At 37.1% G+C, this 19,312-nt stretch overlaps 1 long non-coding RNA gene across 2 annotated transcripts; it reads left to right on the top strand.

Annotated features, from left to right (window-relative positions):
- The first annotated feature begins 8,769 nt into the window (after positions 1-8,769).
- On the top strand, positions 8,770-18,244 carry LOC130552223 (uncharacterized). 2 transcript variants are annotated; one of them, XR_008962697.1, is made up of 4 exons: positions 8,770-9,090; positions 10,293-10,476; positions 11,567-11,862; positions 13,589-18,244. It is a non-coding gene; the product is annotated as an uncharacterized LOC130552223 (long non-coding RNA). The 2 variants fall into 2 exon arrangements; XR_008962696.1 differs by having other exon boundaries at positions 8,772-9,090; positions 17,729-18,244.
- The last annotated feature ends 1,068 nt before the right edge of the window (positions 18,245-19,312 follow it).

Genomic DNA, 19,312 nt, shown 5'->3' with positions numbered 1-19,312 from the left:
AAATCGTTTATTTTCTACAGTCTACAATCACTAGCATCAGTTAAACATATAGGCTACTTCTGACAAAAATGACCCAAAAAATCATATGGTCTGATTTCGATTGATGAAGAATGGTTTATAAATGTAAAACATCAGTATTTTGAATATATGCAATGGACAGCAACGCCTCGTTCTGCATCCTGTATGCTTTCTTTGGTTTACCAACCCGTCTGTGTAAACATGAAGTTTTACATTTAAGTTTTGAACCAATTCCTGTCCTATGTGGCCAGTGACCATCTTGATGTCCCTTGTGGACTCATGTTGGGGTGAAAGGGCCTGACATCTGCTTGTCTGGGGTCAATTGGATGGTGTCAGATGTGACCATGCCACATGTCCGTCCCATTAACAACAATACCAAACACATAACTGGATGTTTGAGGTCAAAGCACGCCACAGGTAAATGCTTTTATTTATTTAGATTGGTAACATGATCTTAAACAACCTAAATTTAATTTGTGCTTTTGGTCAATGTGTAAAAATAAGCGAAATGTCTATTGCCAGTCAAAAGTTGGACGTAAAATACGTTTCTTATGATCTTAAAACATTTTGATCTTAAGGCTTAAATGATTCAAATATCTTGTGTATACAAAACAGTATCTTGGATTTGAATTGTGCCTAATAGAAATTGCATTTATATAATAAAAACAACATTTGTCTTTTTTAATGTAGGAGTAAAGAAAAAAGCAGGCCACATCCATCCAGCATTCTGCAATACTGAGTCTGCAGAGACGTAATGGACAAAGAAAACTAAAACTGGTAAGATCACTACAAACTTCCTAAATATTTACCTCACTTTATAAACTTCTTCATTTTTTTTTATAGTCGTTATTCTAATAATAAAAATGCCCAGGTGTGTCCAGACTTTCAGTTTGTAGTGCGGGACGCTGATGGTTTACAATATCAAAGGCACAAACAAATAGTTTTTCAATCTAAAGCTGTAGACGCAAGCCTTTAATTTCCCCTCTGTGGGAAATCAGCATGTGACATAGATCTTATAGCTCCCATCTCAAAGACGGTAAGGAACAAACGAACGTTCCAATTAACTGCTTTAGGGCTCCTGTGGAGGAAAGTGGGAACCCCCCCCCCCGTTCTATTTGCGCTCGCACACCCCTTCTCCACCTTCTCAGCATTCAGATCTGTGCCTCTCTGTTCTCTCCTCCCCGCGGTCCTTTCGTGGCTAATGTATATTCATTTACCACTTATTTGACGGACGCAACCCCCTGTTAAAACTAAATCAAGCCCCATTCACGACATGATCCTGTTTTCCGCGCTCAAAGGGCCCCATTCCGAGGGGGGGCCTGACCCTGAAGACACAGAGAGGGGAGAGGCGGGGGGCCGATTTGATCCTATAGCCCCCTAAAAAAAGACACCACTGTCTGCCTCTGCTGTGATTAGGCCAGCCAATGGCGGACACGGTCAGGACCACGGCGGGAATTTAGAAGAGGCGTGATGGAGATTAAATATGTCAGGCCCATTCAGAAAGAGTGGGATAAAGAAATAAAAGAAGGTTATAGGAGAGAATGAGGCAAGGGAGAGAGAGGGCTCTTTTCATGGCTGATGACTGATTGCCTGTCTTTTGATTGACAGGCGGTGTCGAGCCAAAGGGTGGGAAAATTGGGAGTGTGTTTCTGGGTGGGGTTGATGTCGAACTGTGAAAAATAAAGTGTGACAAGAGGGGCTTTGGTGAGAATATCCATGCCTGTAATTAGCTGTGACCATTATAGCTGCTTTAGCATGTTGAATATTAAAATCAATGTTGGACAAAGATTAGAGATGATCAAATGGAATGAAATGAGTTCATTGCATAGGGGCTCCCAGAAAGTATTTGGATACAAACGCCCGAAAGTCATGAAATTAGGTTGCAAAATATGAATCAAAATTACATATAAAAAAATGTAAGCAAAACATTTAACTCGATTTTGTAAAATACAGGGATGCAAGCTACTGACATTTTAGTCAAATTCACCTTTTTTAAAGCCAACTTGCCAAAATTGTTTTACATTCTGATAATGAAAGTCACTAGAAAGGGGAACATCATCATTTTTGTTTTAGTACATATTTTTTTTAATGATTATTAAAATTTACATTATACACATTTTGCTTGCTAGGCACAGCTGTAATAACGTTCATTACACCTTGTTATTTATTATTTACTTTACCTTTTTATGCTTTTAAGTCTAATACTTTTTATTTCTTATGCTGTAGAGCTCCTGTAATGACAACAAATCCCTTGTGTTTGTGTGCTTAATCTGATTTTGATTATAAACTTTAATAGGTTAAATTCCTTGTTATATACATTAACAGTGTTTGATAAAAAAAAAACAATAGATATTATGAGCTATTAGTGTTTGTGTGTAGTGGTATTGTGCTTTTTTTGACATTTCTGAAGTGTAAAGCACTTGTGTTGTTTTAAATGTACAATGTAAAAAATGTTGATTGATTAATGTTGCATTTGTATATTTGAAACCGTATATCAAAGACAATATTTGATTAAATCTTAGTAATGTGTTGAACTTCACCACTTAAGAGAAACTTTCCTTAAGATCGGTGGGTTAAAAGTCAGTATACTTAAAAAAAAAATGTTTGGCATCATTACGTCACAAAATCCATAATAAATTTGTGCCTTGGAATTGGTTCTGCATTCTGAGCAGTTTTGAGAGAACGTTTTTGCATTCCATTTGACTTGGTAGATAAAACCTTTTTGTTTTCTAAACATGAAGTCCCAAAATGTACACAATGCAAAGAAATAAAACTTCACATAATGTAAATAAGTTGTCACAGAATCATTTTGACACAAATGTCCCTTATAATTCCAAGGCGATTATATATTTTTATCTAATGCAATTAGATTCATACATTTTTATGTGTGTTTTAAAATGTGTTGCTCTGTTTTTCTATTGGTGTCATGTGTATTGTGTAACCCAGTAAAACGCCTCGCATTATGAGGGACCAAGTGCTTGTGTGCTCTATAAACACGCCCGTAAATTTGTTCTTGCCTGTGAGACTGAGGTCCATAAACACGTTTACAAAGCAGCCAAACTGATCTTAAGTCTGTTCTCAGTCTGAACATTTATTATTATGGGATGTAGTCTTAGGACTCATTAGACACTGTAACCGCTGTAAAACCTTTATATAGTATAGAGTTTTAGAGGTGATATTGATAAAAGGATTTTTGCTGGGGTGATTTGTAGGGTATTCCTTATTTTTTAGTGATTGACCACTATCATGCTTAGACAGATTTGCCAATAATTGGCCATTTATTTTAACGTCTCCACTGTTTTTCCTAAATAAATGATTTGAGCATTTGTTAAATATACACCGTGTTAAAACAACACATTTTGTGTCTGGTTAAGGACAACACACAAAATGTGTTATCCTTAATTGAACACATCTTTGTGTTATTTCTGGGAAAACACATTTTGTGTTTTCAACACAACTTGTCCCTTTCATTTATTTAATACAAAATCAACACAAAACATGTTAAAACAACATGTGTTAAATTGCAAAACACAAACAATGTGTTCATAATTAACGCATCCTTTTTTAAAAGTGTGTAAAGGGTTACAAGGCTTATAGGTTATATAAGGTCCTTTAATAACCCTATATTTTATTTAAAAAGTAAAATGTAAAGACAATTCAGGTATAAATGAATACATTTATTTTTTTAGAGCATTTACAACATGCCAGATAACTTGACATAGGTTAACAAACCCACAGTATAGTTTGTTATGAAACAAAACTTTCATTTTATTCTTGTCTTTTGTTGTGTTTTATGTAAGGATAGAATTCACAAAGTAGTCTTGAAGTACATTTTCATTTATGCAGTTGCCAAATTGCGTTACAAACGACGCATTGAAAGTATAGGCTACTACACTGTACTGTAGTACTATATGTTTTCTTTGGGAGTCTACTCCACGACATTTGCGTTGATAATGCAGTGTGGGTCAAAAATGCCTATTTGCCATTCCAATGTGTAATTTGGTCATTTGTTTGTACAGTGGGCCGGCTTTCCATCTCACCTCGAGCCTGACAGTCTCACCCCCCACCACCTGTCATGATCTCGGACCCGCTGCCGGCTGCGCGCCTCGCACACTCCAGGTATCCGGTGACTCAAAGGGTCGGTAAGTGCCCCTGTCAGCGCACCGCGGTGAGGAACAAGAGATGAACCCTAATCCAATCCACCTCCCCCCTTACTAACTCTCGCCCAGAGGAGCTGTGGTTTACGGGTCAACGCTGGAATCCTTGTAGGCTACTGAGATGCGCTTAAACACGGTGACTTGCTGGTGCTCTCTGTGGACAAAGCCTTTTCTCTCACAGTGCTGTGGTGGTTGCTAAGAAAGGCAAAATAAGTGAGGATGCCACTGTGGATGTGTGTAAGACGTCTCTGTTAGCGTTTGATGCGCGATCTGGTGAGCACGGGGTCCCGCGCCTCTCCACACCAGAGGCACCTGTTTGTTTGAGAGCGCGTTGCGCTGTTCGTCCTGAAGATGGTGCGGAAGACGCGTTTCCCATCATGCTTTGTGAAAGTGCATCATTTCTCGACAGCCTGGCAATTGCTTTTGTGGCAGAGACGTGAAAAAAAGCTTAATGCCAGCGGTTCTGTTGAAGACCATTTTGTTTCAGTGAAATAATTTCGCAATCTTCGTTGTGTAGTCTGTGAATGTTTGTGTGTACAACGTCGTGAATTGCAGAAGTCCTAAATCCAGCCATTCTTGACAGAAATGTCTTCACCTTGCTAGCTTCTCATAAAGAAACATATCTTTAATTTCTCAATTATTTCTCATAGACCTTTAAAATAACATGGAGATCAAATGGAAAAAAAGACCAAGAAATCTCAGTAATGTCTCCAATCCGTTTCATTAGAGATCTCAACAATGTCACAAACTGAGCTCAGATTTGCCAAGTCTGCAATCAAAAGTCAATATTAAATATCTCAATATGAACTCATTCTCATCAACTTTACCCAAATCCAGATAATTGTGCCTATACAATTGACATTATTTTAATGTTCATACTCCTATATTATAATATGTATCTCATTCTTTTTTCATTTTTTTTATTTTTCCTAAGCAATTTTAGGATAAACATTTGACACTAAGTTGAAGCTAAAATGAAACGACTGAGAACTCCTTCAGAGACAGAGCAACCTCTGAGCATAGTCCTCTGTGTCACACTATAAAAACTGGCAACACTTAACTAAACGATTTGATTTGTTAGCATTAACATTAACAAAACTTCTGCATTTCCATCTATTCATTTTAGTTCCAGTTTAACATTTTGTAATTATGTAAAATCAAATGTTGTATCTGTTAACATTAGTTAATTCACAATGTAAAAATGAATGAACAATGAAAAACTGTATTTGTATTAACCAACATTAATAAATAACCTACTGTAAAAATATGTTGCTCTTTGTTACTTTATGTTGGCTTATGCATTAGCTCATGTTGATGAATAAAAACTTATTGTGAAGTGTTACCAAGAAGTCTAGAAAAGCAACTCCTAAGAAACACATGAAATGAAATTGCAACACTTTTCTATAGCATTCACTGCTCAGTGTAATTAACATTTGTATTATTATGTAACATGGAATTTTATCACATCACATAAGCCCTATTTAACACATACACAACTATTTATGGAACAGTTCAAATGTAGGTTATGTATTTGTAAATGCATCAAGAGCAATTTTAACATCACATTTTTACAGAAGGTTGGTCAGTGGCCACAGTCTAAATTTAGTGTTGAAAGCACTGCTAAAACTAATTCTCTTACCAAAATGTATCAAGCAGTGAGACATCACATCATTGACATCTATTTAGCTTATTATTTAGCTATTTACCTTTCCTTTCTTACATTTCTTTTTATTTTATTACCATTTTCAGAAAGTTTTATATTAAACGTTATTTATAAATGATCCATTTGAGTATAGATGCAGTTTTGCATGATTCACCATTTGTGACACAATGTGTGAAAACCCAACCAAGTCTTTTTTTGTGATTTACTGTTTTCTACATGAAATCATCCAACGAAGAACATTCTATAAAAATATAACATTGATATCTCCAATATTGACCGTGTCAAAAATTGACATCATAGTGAAATTAATGGTTGAAATCAAACTTTAATGCTTGTTACATCATAATTAGATACATAATTCTACTAGTTAAAAACATAACTTTTGATTTCAAAGATTGCGCCACATTTTATGACTTATTTTGATACTGTTTTGAACAGCATCTAGAAAAATGCATTATCACATTGTAGGCCTAATTGAACTATAAGAGACTCCTAATTTATAGCTCACATATACATTTATTTATACAATTTATGTAAACATTTGGCAGATGCCTTGATTCGACACGTTTTATTCGTTTTCGTAAATGCATGAGAAGACTCTTGTCACGGCTAGTTCTACACTTGCTAAGTGCAACAAATGTCAAATTATCCACGTAAGAGACGTACTGTATTTTAATGACTTTAATTTCATAAATATTACAATATGAATCATTATGTAAAGGCCATGAATAATTTGAGATCATGTGCCATTTGTGGTCCTGTCTGCATCACTGCTTGCTTTTTCGTGTCCCATGTGTTTGTGTATGCTAATCACATGCTCGATCTGTCTGGACCCCACGCCCCAGTCAGGGCCCTGAGGTGGGGTAGACACCCTCAGACTTTGGGATATATGGGTACCACATTGTCCCAAACATGTCTCTGTTCTCCTCCCTATCCAGACGTGTTCTAGTACTGTCTGGGTCAGCTTTCCCAGACAGCCATCCTCCCTACAGGGGCTGAGAGAACCATGACCCCCTCTGCAATGCAGTCTGCTCTCCAGACAGCGGGGGTCACAGGTCAAGACCAGCTTTCACTTTACCCCACAGCACGAGTCGATGTTGCATTAAGGCCGTGATTAAGAATGGAGGAATGTAGACACACATTCCTTGGGACATGTTGTTAGAGAATCCTACACACAGATTGTATTTCATTTATCTACAAGAATAAAAGAATATGAATGAAAACTATGGAACATTGTCATTAAATAACTTTTGAAAATTGATATTTACAATTGAAGTGTAAAATTGTTTGTTTGGTCTTTTAAAACATATGTTTCACCTATACTGTACATAATTATATGAACATAATAAATTTATTAAAATATTTTTACATGTAAATGTAACATTTTATTTTATTGTCTTTCAAAAGGCTCTGAAATGACAGCAGATTCTTCTGGTGGGGCAGATGCCTTAGGTCTCAAGTTCAAGTCCAAAGTCCTTTGACACAAACTTTTGTCCAACAGTCTATAAGAAAGTGGTATGTAAATTATATTAAGTTTCTTTGATATACAACACATACATAAAATAAATTGATGTATTAGTGTAAAAACTGTTGAGGTGGAAGATGCATGGTTGAGGCGTTGGAGCTAAAGCAAACAAACAAAAATCAAACTTTAATAAATGTCAGGAAAGATTCTACACATTTAGATAAATGGTATATGTGAAAAAAAAAAGTGTTTTAAATTTTGGTTCAGTACTTTATTGAAAATAATTAATCACATCACATACAATAATGTAGAGTATCTCTTTTAAAGTTTACTCCATACTTATTCTTTTTTCTCTTTCTTCTGCTTTGTTGGTCAGCAATACATTTTGACTTCTGTATGACAATAATACAGTTTATGAACTGTGTGGCTATTTTTATTTATATTTTCAAATATATTACTACCACAAGGGCATGTTTGTTTGAGAAATATATATATAATACATTTTAGTTTTTTTATACATGTCGTTGCTGTTTTTTTTGTATACGTTCTGTCCTCACGTACACTTCTCACGAAAGCTAAAGGAGAACAAATATGTATAAAATAAACTACTGTTGCTAATAATAATGATATATTTATTGGGGTATTCATATGAATAATAATGCCCAGAACAAAATGTGAATATAAATCTAACAATTACGAAAAATAAATGAACATTCTGTAAAAATGTTAATAGTCATTGACTTGATAGTTCACACTTGTCTGCATTGTCGTTTGTTTTTGTTAATTAGCCTATCAAATCTTTAAGTAGTCTTGATGGCAGACAATAAATGCAAACAAACTTAATTATTTTTATAAAAAACACACCTTTTGACAATTGTACGTTCTTTTTCTTGTTTAGCAATATACGTATTTGAACATACTTTTGTCAGTAATTCTAAATGATTTTAAAGTTTTTTTTAAACCTATTTTAATGTTGCTCTTTGTTATTTCAAATTGATGTGTCACAATGTGCCCAACTGTGTTTTGAACTTTTTGAACCTTTTCAAATATACATTGTGCTACCAGTAGTTTCTTTTAAATTTTTATAGGACAATACAATTTGTACAGGCTAGTGAATTTATGTGAATTATCCAAAATTATTTTTGTCCTGTTGCGTTTGTTTGTATAAACTGTTTATCTCAGTCCCTCTTAACCATATTTTATAAACTACGAAAATCAGTAAATGAATAAACAAACAAACACATCAAAGCACTGACCTGCAGTCAGTTCTGTTAATTAAGAAATTTGCCATCGGCGAATGCTCGGTCACATCATTACAAGAGCAGCGCACAAAAGCGCCTCGCGTCCTTGCGCTCCGATTGGCCAGTCCCCAGGACAGCGCGCGCCTACGCCTGTGATTGGTCGGTCTCGCGCTGACGTCACTGCAGCAGAGAACATACTGGGCAGGAAGCTGAGGACTGGTACCAAAGCTGCGCGAGCAGGAGGAGAGGACGCGCGTCAGCAGCACCATCATCATCATCATAATCGATATAATCGATGGTGGTTTGGAGAGTTTGCCACCTGTTGTAACTGATTAAGGCGGCACGGGTCCGGAAAGGTTAGAGCGCGTTATTTTAAGACAGAAAGGAGAAAAAAAATCCATTATTTTGTGAGCCTAGGGAGCAAAGAAGACGTTGTGGATTACAGACATGCTGCATGTTGCAATGCATCGGTACATTTCATGCGTTCCATGTGCAACGCGCGAGGATACTGATGGTGATTCCATTATGCACGGAGGGCATCAAGAGGTACGATTTACACTCTTACATAATATCAATATGAAATGTGCTTTGTTTTCAGGACAGTCTGTTAGATTTAGAGAAAGCTATAGAGACAAATAAATGAAGATATTTATTTTAAATGCAGTTCGATGCAGGCGACCCATTTACTAATTTATTAGATATATTTAATGTTAAAGTGTATTCACAAATATGGCATAAATATTATATTCGTTCAGAGAAAAGGGCAGTAACCCAATGGGTGTCGTTCATCATTGACCGTTCAGCCAATGCAATATAACCATCACGTGCCTTTTCTTTTAGACGAAACTCAACTTATGTAAGTTTCGTAACATCCCACATCTTGTTAATATCATTATAATATTAGTTCATATATTTAGCAGAACAGAAGTCTAATATCATGTATCCAACAGTTAGGTACAAGCACATTTTCTAAAATTAATGTAAATGACAAGTTTGCTTTGGGCATGAAAAAATTCACGATGAAAGTGTTTTACACGTTTAGTTAAAAGGTTTCACAGAGGTTTACGCTGCATATCATAAAATTGTGCCATTTTTACATTCTCAAAACTTGAATAAATGTTCAAATGCATTATTTAACACTGTACGGGTGAAATAACCTGTCAATTAGATTGTGTAGGTTTGGTCTGTTTTCACAATGTGAACGATTGTGTGAAGTTTAATATGAATTTTTTCATCGTGGAACCGTGGATTATCTTTGAAACGTTGTTTTGTTATTATATTAGCCTATATAATGTTTTGTGCATTTTAAACTAATGTTACGGGTATTGTGCTTTACATGAATTGCCATTTGGTCAGAATAAAATACGTCTTTGTTGATAAATTTGTGAATTGGCCATAGGCCTTATAACTCAAATGATTATTTTGCGAAAAACATATCTATTATGATTTAATAATAATACGTTTTCATCTTTCATTTAGTACATTTTCGTTTTGTAAAATACACTCTGTAAATTATGTTTTCCTCTTTCTATGAGGAAACACCGGGAGTTTGTGACAGGTTAGATGACGGATAAGGAAAAATTTGTAAAACGAAATTTCTCGTCTGTTAGCATGATCCATTATTTCAATGAATGACCCGTTTTAATGTTTTAATTTTGAAGTACATAATACAGTTCACATGATAGTTCTTTTCTTTGTACTTTGAAATTGTATAATTTATATAACATGTATTTGTGATTTATTTATAGATGTGGTACTGCAGTCCTAGCATCAGGATCATCACTTGGGCCCAAAGCCTCTTTCAGAGGGTTGGTTTCTGTCTTTGGTTATCTAGCTGTATGAGTTATAACACTTTTCATAAAGCTAGATAACCGAAAGTAGAAATAATTCTCAAAAAACTGCAAACAGGGGTGACACCAGAGAGTACCTCAGGTAATTCCTTTGTTCATTTGTTTATGCATTTTTATATTTTCATTAAAAAGAAGTCATAAAGAATATACTAATGAAAATCAGTGTTGTAATGTTTGTGATATTCTATGATGATGTTGAACATACTGAAAGTTAGTAATTTACTAACATAACCCAGCTGCACATAACATTGCAGAACATAATCTCTCTCCTGAATTACTTTAGCAGAATATACATTTATAACGATACTTGACTGGTTTATTTACAAAATATGCATTGATGTATAATCTTGTGATATGTTTTTCCAAAAGAATCCCATTTTGTGGGGCAGTGTATCGTGACTATATCTAGTAAAAGAGATTCGATTTTGGCGGGTGAGATGCTCACCAGTTCACCAAACAAAAGAAGTACTCGAGGGCTATTTGTTGGGGTCTCTACCCTAAAGGGAGGCCTTAGGATTGTCCTGTAGTCCCATTTAGGCCCTTTGTGCTGGATTTCCCCGTGTGAAAGAAAGAAACAATGCTAGCAGTACAAACACTTATTCATGGCCTGTGTGTACACACGCAGGGGGAGCAGCCTATCATTGCACAAAACCAGCACTTCCCTAAATGAAGATGCATTTAATTCTTTTGGAAAACCTCTGAACAGAGCAGAACTCTATTGCGGCGGTTAATAATACACTGTGCTGGCTAATTGGTTGGATTCAGTGAAGTATGTTTCTAAAGGCCGGTGAGGATGTTCCCATGCATTGCTGGAATTTTTTTTGCCCTTAAAATGGAGGCTATTCACTGGTTGTTTAGAAGCATGCATGCACATCTTTAAAAATGCAAATTGACAGATTGTTTTAAATAAACCAAATAAACCCTCTCATGATCTTAAATAGATTTTAAATCCACCCCTATCCTCCAAACTAACCCAAGCATTTTAATCCTGGCGCGAATATAAAACACACAAGACTGAAGAACTAAAATAAAATCCCATCCTGTGCAGCCATCATGAAACAAACCAGGAGACGGTTGCCATGGCATCAGCTCGGCAATAATAACAGAGTATTTTTAATCCCCCTTATTCATGTATCCCATACTCACCCCTTCTTCCATCTTGTGGCATACAGAGCGATACTTCCATCCACAAAATGGCACAATAAAGCAACAGCACAACCATCCGAGAGAGAGGAAGACTGCGAAAGAGCCGGAGATGCTTAGAGGAACGTGGCATCTTTCCTTCTCCGCCTTCCCAGAAACCGCCCAGTGCCACCTGGGTCCCCGTGGGGCTGGGGAGAACCCATGCCAGTGCCAGCGGCATGGCAAACCTCGTCAGCGTCCTGGCACCAACACGGACTGCTGAGGGAGGCCATCTTGACAGAGATCTTTCAGGAGAAGCTAAGATGGCTGGGCTGACACATGTGAGGTGAGTTGCATCATGGTCTTTTTGTGTGCGTGTTTATGGGGGATATTACAGCTCCTTTAATTTGCTTCTCTTGCTTGTAGCCTATCTGATCTCTCTTCGCTAATTAACGAAAGGGTTTTGGCGGGGGCTTGGCGAGGAGGGGGTGGGCACAGAAAAAACATGAACTGAACGACTGTAGCGGCGACTGCAATTTTCCTTTGTTAATGCTGCAGTGCGCCCTGATATGTTAAGAGAGATCTCGCATCATTCGTTAAGGGCTAAATTCGATTCGGTTAGAAATTCAATTAATGAACCTAAAAATGATTTAAATTCTCAAAAAGCTGAATATCTTTAATAACAATACAGCAATAAAATATATGTCTATAAAAGACAGATACTATTAGGTGCATAATTTAGAGTTTTTTTTAGGTGTATTGAATATATATCACATTTTTCAAACTTGAGGCCTATCAAAATATCAGTTTACTATAAAAATCATCCATTTAACCTCAGCTGAGGTGATGGATTTTACTTTTTCACTTGTAAACTATTATACACACGTATTATTGTTCGTCCCCTAACGGCACTGCACACAAACAGAAGTGTTCTTCTTTAGGGGCTTATTTACAATTCAAATCTCTTACTTAATTGTTTGTAGCTGAGAACGGATAACGAGGGAGGGAATCAAAAGATGAAAATAAGGAAACTGGGCTGCTAATGAGTGGCGCTAAGCTAAGAATGACACAGATGCAGTGAATGTGTTGGGTTTTAAAGAGTCCATGTACATCTTCTCATGAGTGTTGAACTCACCATACAGGACTTTTTTCTTCACACAAACAAATTTATCATCTGAAACGTTGCAGACTACGTGATGGAATAACTCAATGAAAGAAATCGCTTGAATATTTATTGCATAATTATTGAATAAGTACATGCATGAATATATTAATGCATAAAGACATTGATCATCTTTCAAGTTCCTTTGAATAACACCATCAATTTAAATAATGGATTATCACGCTTTGTAAAAAATGTGTCAAATTTATAGGTAAACTAGATTTTAAGATGAATGATATTAGTTCATATCATTACATTAGATAGTTGCATTAAATGCTGTATAAATACTGTGTAAATTGGAATGTATGTTCTTGAAAATGAAAGAATTCGGCACACCACAAGACCCTTTAAAATACTTTTTAAGAAAAGAAACTAATAAAAGCGAAAATAAAAATGATCCAATACTTAAAGGGAGAGTTCACCCAAAATTGAAAATTCTGTCATCATTCACTCACCCTCTTGTCATTTCAAACTTTCTTCTGCAGAACACACAAATGAAGATATTTAGAAAAATGTTTGTAACCGAACAACCCATTGACTTGCATTGGTTTTGTGTCCATACAAAAGAAGTGAATGGGCACCACTGTTGTTCGGTTGCCGACATTCTTCGAAATATCTTCATTTGTATTCTGCAAATAAAAGAAAGTCATACAGGTGTGAAATGGAAAGATTTTTCCTTATTTTTATTTTTGGGTGAACTATCCCCTTAAAGAAGCCTTTAGCATTCACATTGTATCTATAGTCACTTTACTTTATATATTCATATAAATGTCAACCTAAAGTCTTGTTCAAAAAAGCTTATGGACATATTATGCATTAGCTGTCCAATTACAAATTCAACCGTTAAAGTCACATTATTACGGCTTGATGTTGCTCTCTGCCTTTCACACAGAAACAATTTTTCCAACAGCATGAATCACCCCCTCACGCTCAAGGTCCTGGCAAAAACGGCAGGCATTCCCCTGGCGATCTGGCTTGAGGTTTTATGAAACGCTGAGAGAGGGCGAGGCTGGTACGAGGGCCGCCGTGGGGCCAGGCCGGCAGCTGCAGCGCGCGTGCTTTTAATGAACAGAACGTGGTGTCGGCCATTAATATTCTGCCCAGCTCGCGGCCGGTCCCTCTCACTCAATGGAGGCCCCCTCCTTTATAAAGAGCTCCGCTTTCCCACCATTGTCAGGGGCGCTGCTCCTGCATCACCACCAGAGAGGGGGCAGGGTGGGAAACGGCGATGCAGACCAGACACCACCAGATGCCAAAGACACAAGACGGTTATGCAGATCGCAGGGCCTTTGTCAGGCAGAGTGTGTGTTTGTGTGTACAGGGGTGTGTGTATGTTTACAGACGGAGGCTACAGGCCACCTGATCGTCTTAATGAGTCTGCGTGTAGTTAATACGTGTCTGAGCGAGATGCAGATGTAAACGTGAAACGTGTCTCAGAATGCACACGCTTTGTGAAAGGTTATTTTCTGTTCAGGTCGTCTTGAAAGCGCCACGATGTATGTTTACGTATTCATCTCATTTTAAAAATAAGAAAATATATACAGAATACGGTTAATGGGCAAATATGCTGTAAATGGTGTGACAGCAAAAATGTAGAAAAAAATGAAGATAAATCTCTATTATTCTATATATATACCTAACTATTTTGCACTGCAATCTGAAAAGATTTTCTACGATTTTTCTTCAAAACCTGTCACAAAATCATCCAATGCTTTGAATAGAAATGTTAAGTTCTGCATCTACAGTACAGAACTACAGTTTTCTGATGCATTTAATAGATCGCTAACATACACGGCTATAAAGGTTAGCAAATTACCTCACCACCACAGCGATGAAGGTCATATGACGTCAGATTAGATTCAAGTAGACACGTGATGTGGAACCGTGTTTAGTTTTACGTTCATCAGACAGTTCTGAGCTTCTGTCAAATACAGGTGGTAAAGATTTTTTCTGTGCTTTTGGGTTTCTGTGTCTGAAAATTGGGCGTCTGTGGAGAAGGCCATCAAAAGAATCGAGAATTGAGGAGAGGGCAATTATGCCCTGTAGCTCATTCTGGTTGGATTTAGACTTCATTTGCTTTAATATCCTTTAAATAAGTTAATTTGACCTAATTAAAACACAGTAGGATCATATTATTAGGAAGGAATTAAAGCAGGATACGTTTCAGAAATGTTACTGTCTATCAGAGTTCAAAACTCGAGATTACAGTAAGTCGCAAAACAGCTCCTGACTCGACTTGGTCTCATAAACAATTGTTTTTGAGACGTCTTGGACTTCCATATATTGCAACGGTTTAACTAATTCAAGAAAAGCGACACAAGAGATGTATGAAAAAATCATTGCTTCAACACGATGGCATCACCTTAGCACTTAGACAATTCATTGTGCACGTCAAATAGTTCAATTCATACATTTCATACGTTCATTTAAGAACAAAATGAACAGAATGTTAGAGTTCGGCAGAGTTCATTGCATTTAGTTTAAAATCAGATTTCAAGACTCAAAAGGATAAATTAATATTCCAGTTCTGTAATCTAATAATTGAAGGTCTATCTATAGCATCTGTTGATGTTGTCAGTTACCAAAAGAAAAAAATGGTCTTGTGCCTCAGTCTGTGAAAACAAACAATGCGCTGATGTGCAATTATGTCTTTATAGAAGTCTACGGCGAGCAAGTGCATTTCCATACACATTTTGTTTGTTTTTGCAAACTTATTTACAAGTCAAAATTATATTCAGTGGTGAAAGACAGCATGCTGTCAATAGAGCGTTATCTGTTAACAGAATCCAGGAAGATTAAATCAAGATCATGGCTGCTGTGTATTTAGGTCAAGAGCCAGGAGCAAAAGTCTGTCGTCTTTACATATTTGTGATTGTGTCCAGTTAATCTGGGATAAAGCTTTGCTCGACATGAACTAAACTAAACTAAACTAAATAAACTAAACTAAACCTTGATGTTTAAGTGTTAAAGAAAAAAAGTAATCGTGTAAATTAATTGTTCTTTTTTTAGGTGTTGAGAGTTTTATCTGCACGTGATGCGGTGTAACTTTTTTAAAAAAGGTTGTGAGAAAATAAGTATCTGTTAAATCTGGCATTTAACTTTGTCAAATATATAACCGATCCTTCATGTGCCATTCGGAGTCTTTAATAACATCCAATGTAGGTCAAACTTAATCTTGGTCTCCTAATGGAACTTTAGCCAAGAAGTAATCTACGACAAAGCCACGCTTTTAAAGACATCTTAAGTCACAACGGATATTTCTCAATCCGCACACGTCCTGGCAGGGTCCTGAAACTGACCATCTACAGTCACAGAAACAAAAGCAGAGACAAAACAAGTACAACAAGCTGTTGATCTTCTTACAACAACACGGCGTCTGACCTGATTCTGTATGGGTGTTTGGTGGGGGGATAATTCAGTTGTCCAGAGTCTTTAGGGACAGAGTCGAGCAAAGGCTCACGATCTTTAGAAGTATGTGGGTTTGTTTATGATAAAATAAGCGTCAATTAGTCGAGTGTTGAAAAGGATGTTTATAGTTTATTTATTAGGCTGCTCATTAGCTGATGCAAAGCATCTGCAACCCTTTAGAATTCTGAGTTTAATTGAGCCTCTGTGGTGGAAAACAAGCCGAACCTGATGAAGTTGTGGATGATGTAGGGAAAGAAAAGCATGTTTGGGAGGCAGAATGTGCTGCTGTGGCACAAGGGGGCACATGTGAAATAAAAACCCATGGGCTGTGGATAAATCTTTGGATAAAAGTGTCAGCCAAATGCACGAAGGTCCTTATGTGCATCACTGTGTGAGAAAGTCAAGTTCAAGTTCACAGATGTCTAGACACGGTCCGTTCCATACCTCCTCTATTCCCCTCTTTCTTCGCATTCGGCGAGGGGGGCTATTGCCCTTTGACCTGGGAGCAAGTTGCTATGGAACGGAGGCGAGAGGGCTCAGAAATGTGCCTGTGAAAGACGGTGCTGTCAGGACTGTCTGATGATGTGCCCCCTCCCCGCCTCCGACCGCAGCTGGGCACGGTCCCGGAGCCTGGGAATCTTCCAGCTCCGGATTCATCAGACATCTCCGCGCCAGCTCAGACCTACTCCACCCCCCACCGAGACGTGCCCCCACCCCATCACTCTAGTCTAGCCGTACCCGCACCCCACCATCTGCGGTCTCACCGCAAGCCCAAGTTCAAATCTAGAATGCCTGAATGCACCTGGCCATCATAAGCATGATGTACGTTATCGGCTTTGCTTGTAATTGTGACCTAATGCAAGTGTGTGGTGTATCACGAGCGTGGTTACAGTCGAGTTATTGCACTGGAGGTATAAATGAGAATGTCCATATGGATCTCTGCCAAGTGCAACCGACGTTGGTTGGCAGTCTTGTAATTGGTTGCCTGCGCTTTGGCACCGAAGGTGTTTGTTGGAGACGGAAACAGAATTACCGTGTGTAAGAATGTGTGTGTGAGAAATCGAGGGTGCGTATGCGTGCGATTGGCGGGCGGGAGGAGGCTACAATAAAAGGCTTCATTTACATAAGCTGCATGGAGCCCGAAGAGGGTGTTCAGAGGAAAACAACAAAAAGATAAAGCACAAATCCTACGTTGTGCAGACAGAAAGAGAAAGAGCGGGTTTGCGTAGGGGAGAGGGTGGAAATTGCCGGAGAAAGACATGAAGCTGTGGCGCTGAATAGAGGCAGGAACCTCCACGCATAATATTTAAAACTGTGACAGAGCTGTAACACTGTTTACAAAGGCCCATTGAAGAAGAGAGAAAGAGATTGATTACGGATCATTTATTTCGCTTTTGATGAGTGCGAAACTCATGGAAATATTAAAATGATATCATCATCGCTCTGCGGCCTCTGTAACTCTCTGTGTGAAGCTGTAATGAATTGTGTCATGAGAGGAAGACAATGACAGTGTTTTACTTTGATAATTTGCCTAATTTACTCATAATGTCCACACAGTTTAAAAAAAGTCACCCACTCTTTGGGAAAGCAGCTGTTGCAGATGAACCTCGTGCTAAAGTGCTGATGTGTTTGTCTTTTACAGAATGGAAAGTGGACTGCACTGGGATATCCTCGTGGGATGAAATGAATGAAAATCAACTGTAATTAGGCCTGGAGGAACAAAGGAAAAAGCCCATGCACCTGAAAGTTTGAGAGGCATATAAAACCATGTTGGTGATGGTGTGTGTATGTGAGTGTGTGTGTGAGAGAGAGAGAGAGAGAGAGAGAGAGAGAGAGAGAGAGAGAGAGAGAGAGAGAGAGAGAGAGAGAGAGAGAGAGAGGAGAACAGTATTTTTTCTTGAAAACAAAAAATTGAATTGTATTGTTTTTCTGTTTAGATGAACCATGTTGTTTTAATATTCAAACTGCTGTACACTTAGGCCTACATATAGAATGTAATGTAATGTGTGTTAACTGATTTTACTAGTGTTTTGTTACCATTTCATTTGTGCATTATTTTATATCCAAATGCCATGTTTATTTTAGTTATTCTTTCCTCCCCTTTGTGATCGTTTTTATATTGTACATGCTGTGCTTGTAAATAAAAATATATATTATATTTTACTGTTCTGGACATTTAAAAAATTTGAAATAAAAACAAAGGTTTTTTTTTACAAAAGATTATCTAGCGATTATTATGACATTAATTGTCTTCTATTACTTATAGAAAACGTTTGTATAATCTTGCTAGCCTCTTGGACGTCAAATATATTTTTGTTTTTACTTGACAATACAACATTTTGTTTAAAATATTGTAAGAGAACAAATAAATTGCACATAATTTATACATGCATTTTCTATAAAAAAAAACAAATTATTTGAAGAAATGAATCTGCACAAACACTGAGAAATAACCTTCACAATTTTTTTAAGCTTCCTGCATTTTGCCACAAGAACCGAGAAGTTGTGTAATGCTAATTTAGTAAATTTTGGAGGGATGTCTCTATTTTTCTACACTATATTTCCTAACATAAAACCAAATTATAGCGCGAAGGACAGCGCAGGTCTAGTTTATTTTTATATTAGGTAATGTAATACCACACGGATTCAAACAAATGCCAATGAGAAATTCTCTAGTGACCTCTGAGACGGCTACTATTAAGAGTTAATTAGCCATTGAGATCTGACGAGCATGCTATATCCCAATTGCGAATTACCCCAGTTTACTATGGTAAAGGATAGTCGCATATTGCGTGAATCAAACCTTTGACATTGGAAGGTTTCTGAGCGATGTCAGCACAACTTATTTAATATTCAAGAAGCAAACGGTCGCTATTGGATGGTTTTCAAGCAACGTCAGCGAGGCTCATTTAATATTAAAGAAACAAACCATCACAGTTGGAATGTTACCAAGCAACGTCAACGAGACCTTGTTAATATTCAAGAACTGCGTTTTCCCATAGTAGGATTGGTTATTCGGTATCCTAAAGAGATTTCCTTGATAGACACGCTTTAATAAAATGAGCTGGGTTAGCTATAATGCCAACCATTTCAATATGGAAATGCTTTAGACAATAAAAAAAACACGGTAAAATAAATTAAAATGCGAGATTTAGCCTAAATAAAAATTCTAAACACGCTACTCTTACGACAAATAGGCGAACACAACCAAATAACACAACCTATG

Source organism: Triplophysa rosa, linkage group LG3, assembly GCF_024868665.1.
Source record: "Triplophysa rosa linkage group LG3, Trosa_1v2, whole genome shotgun sequence".
Lineage (NCBI taxonomy): Eukaryota > Metazoa > Chordata > Actinopteri > Cypriniformes > Nemacheilidae > Triplophysa > Triplophysa rosa.
Note: the sequence above shows the minus strand (reverse complement) of the source record. Positions and strands in the feature narration are given on the sequence as shown.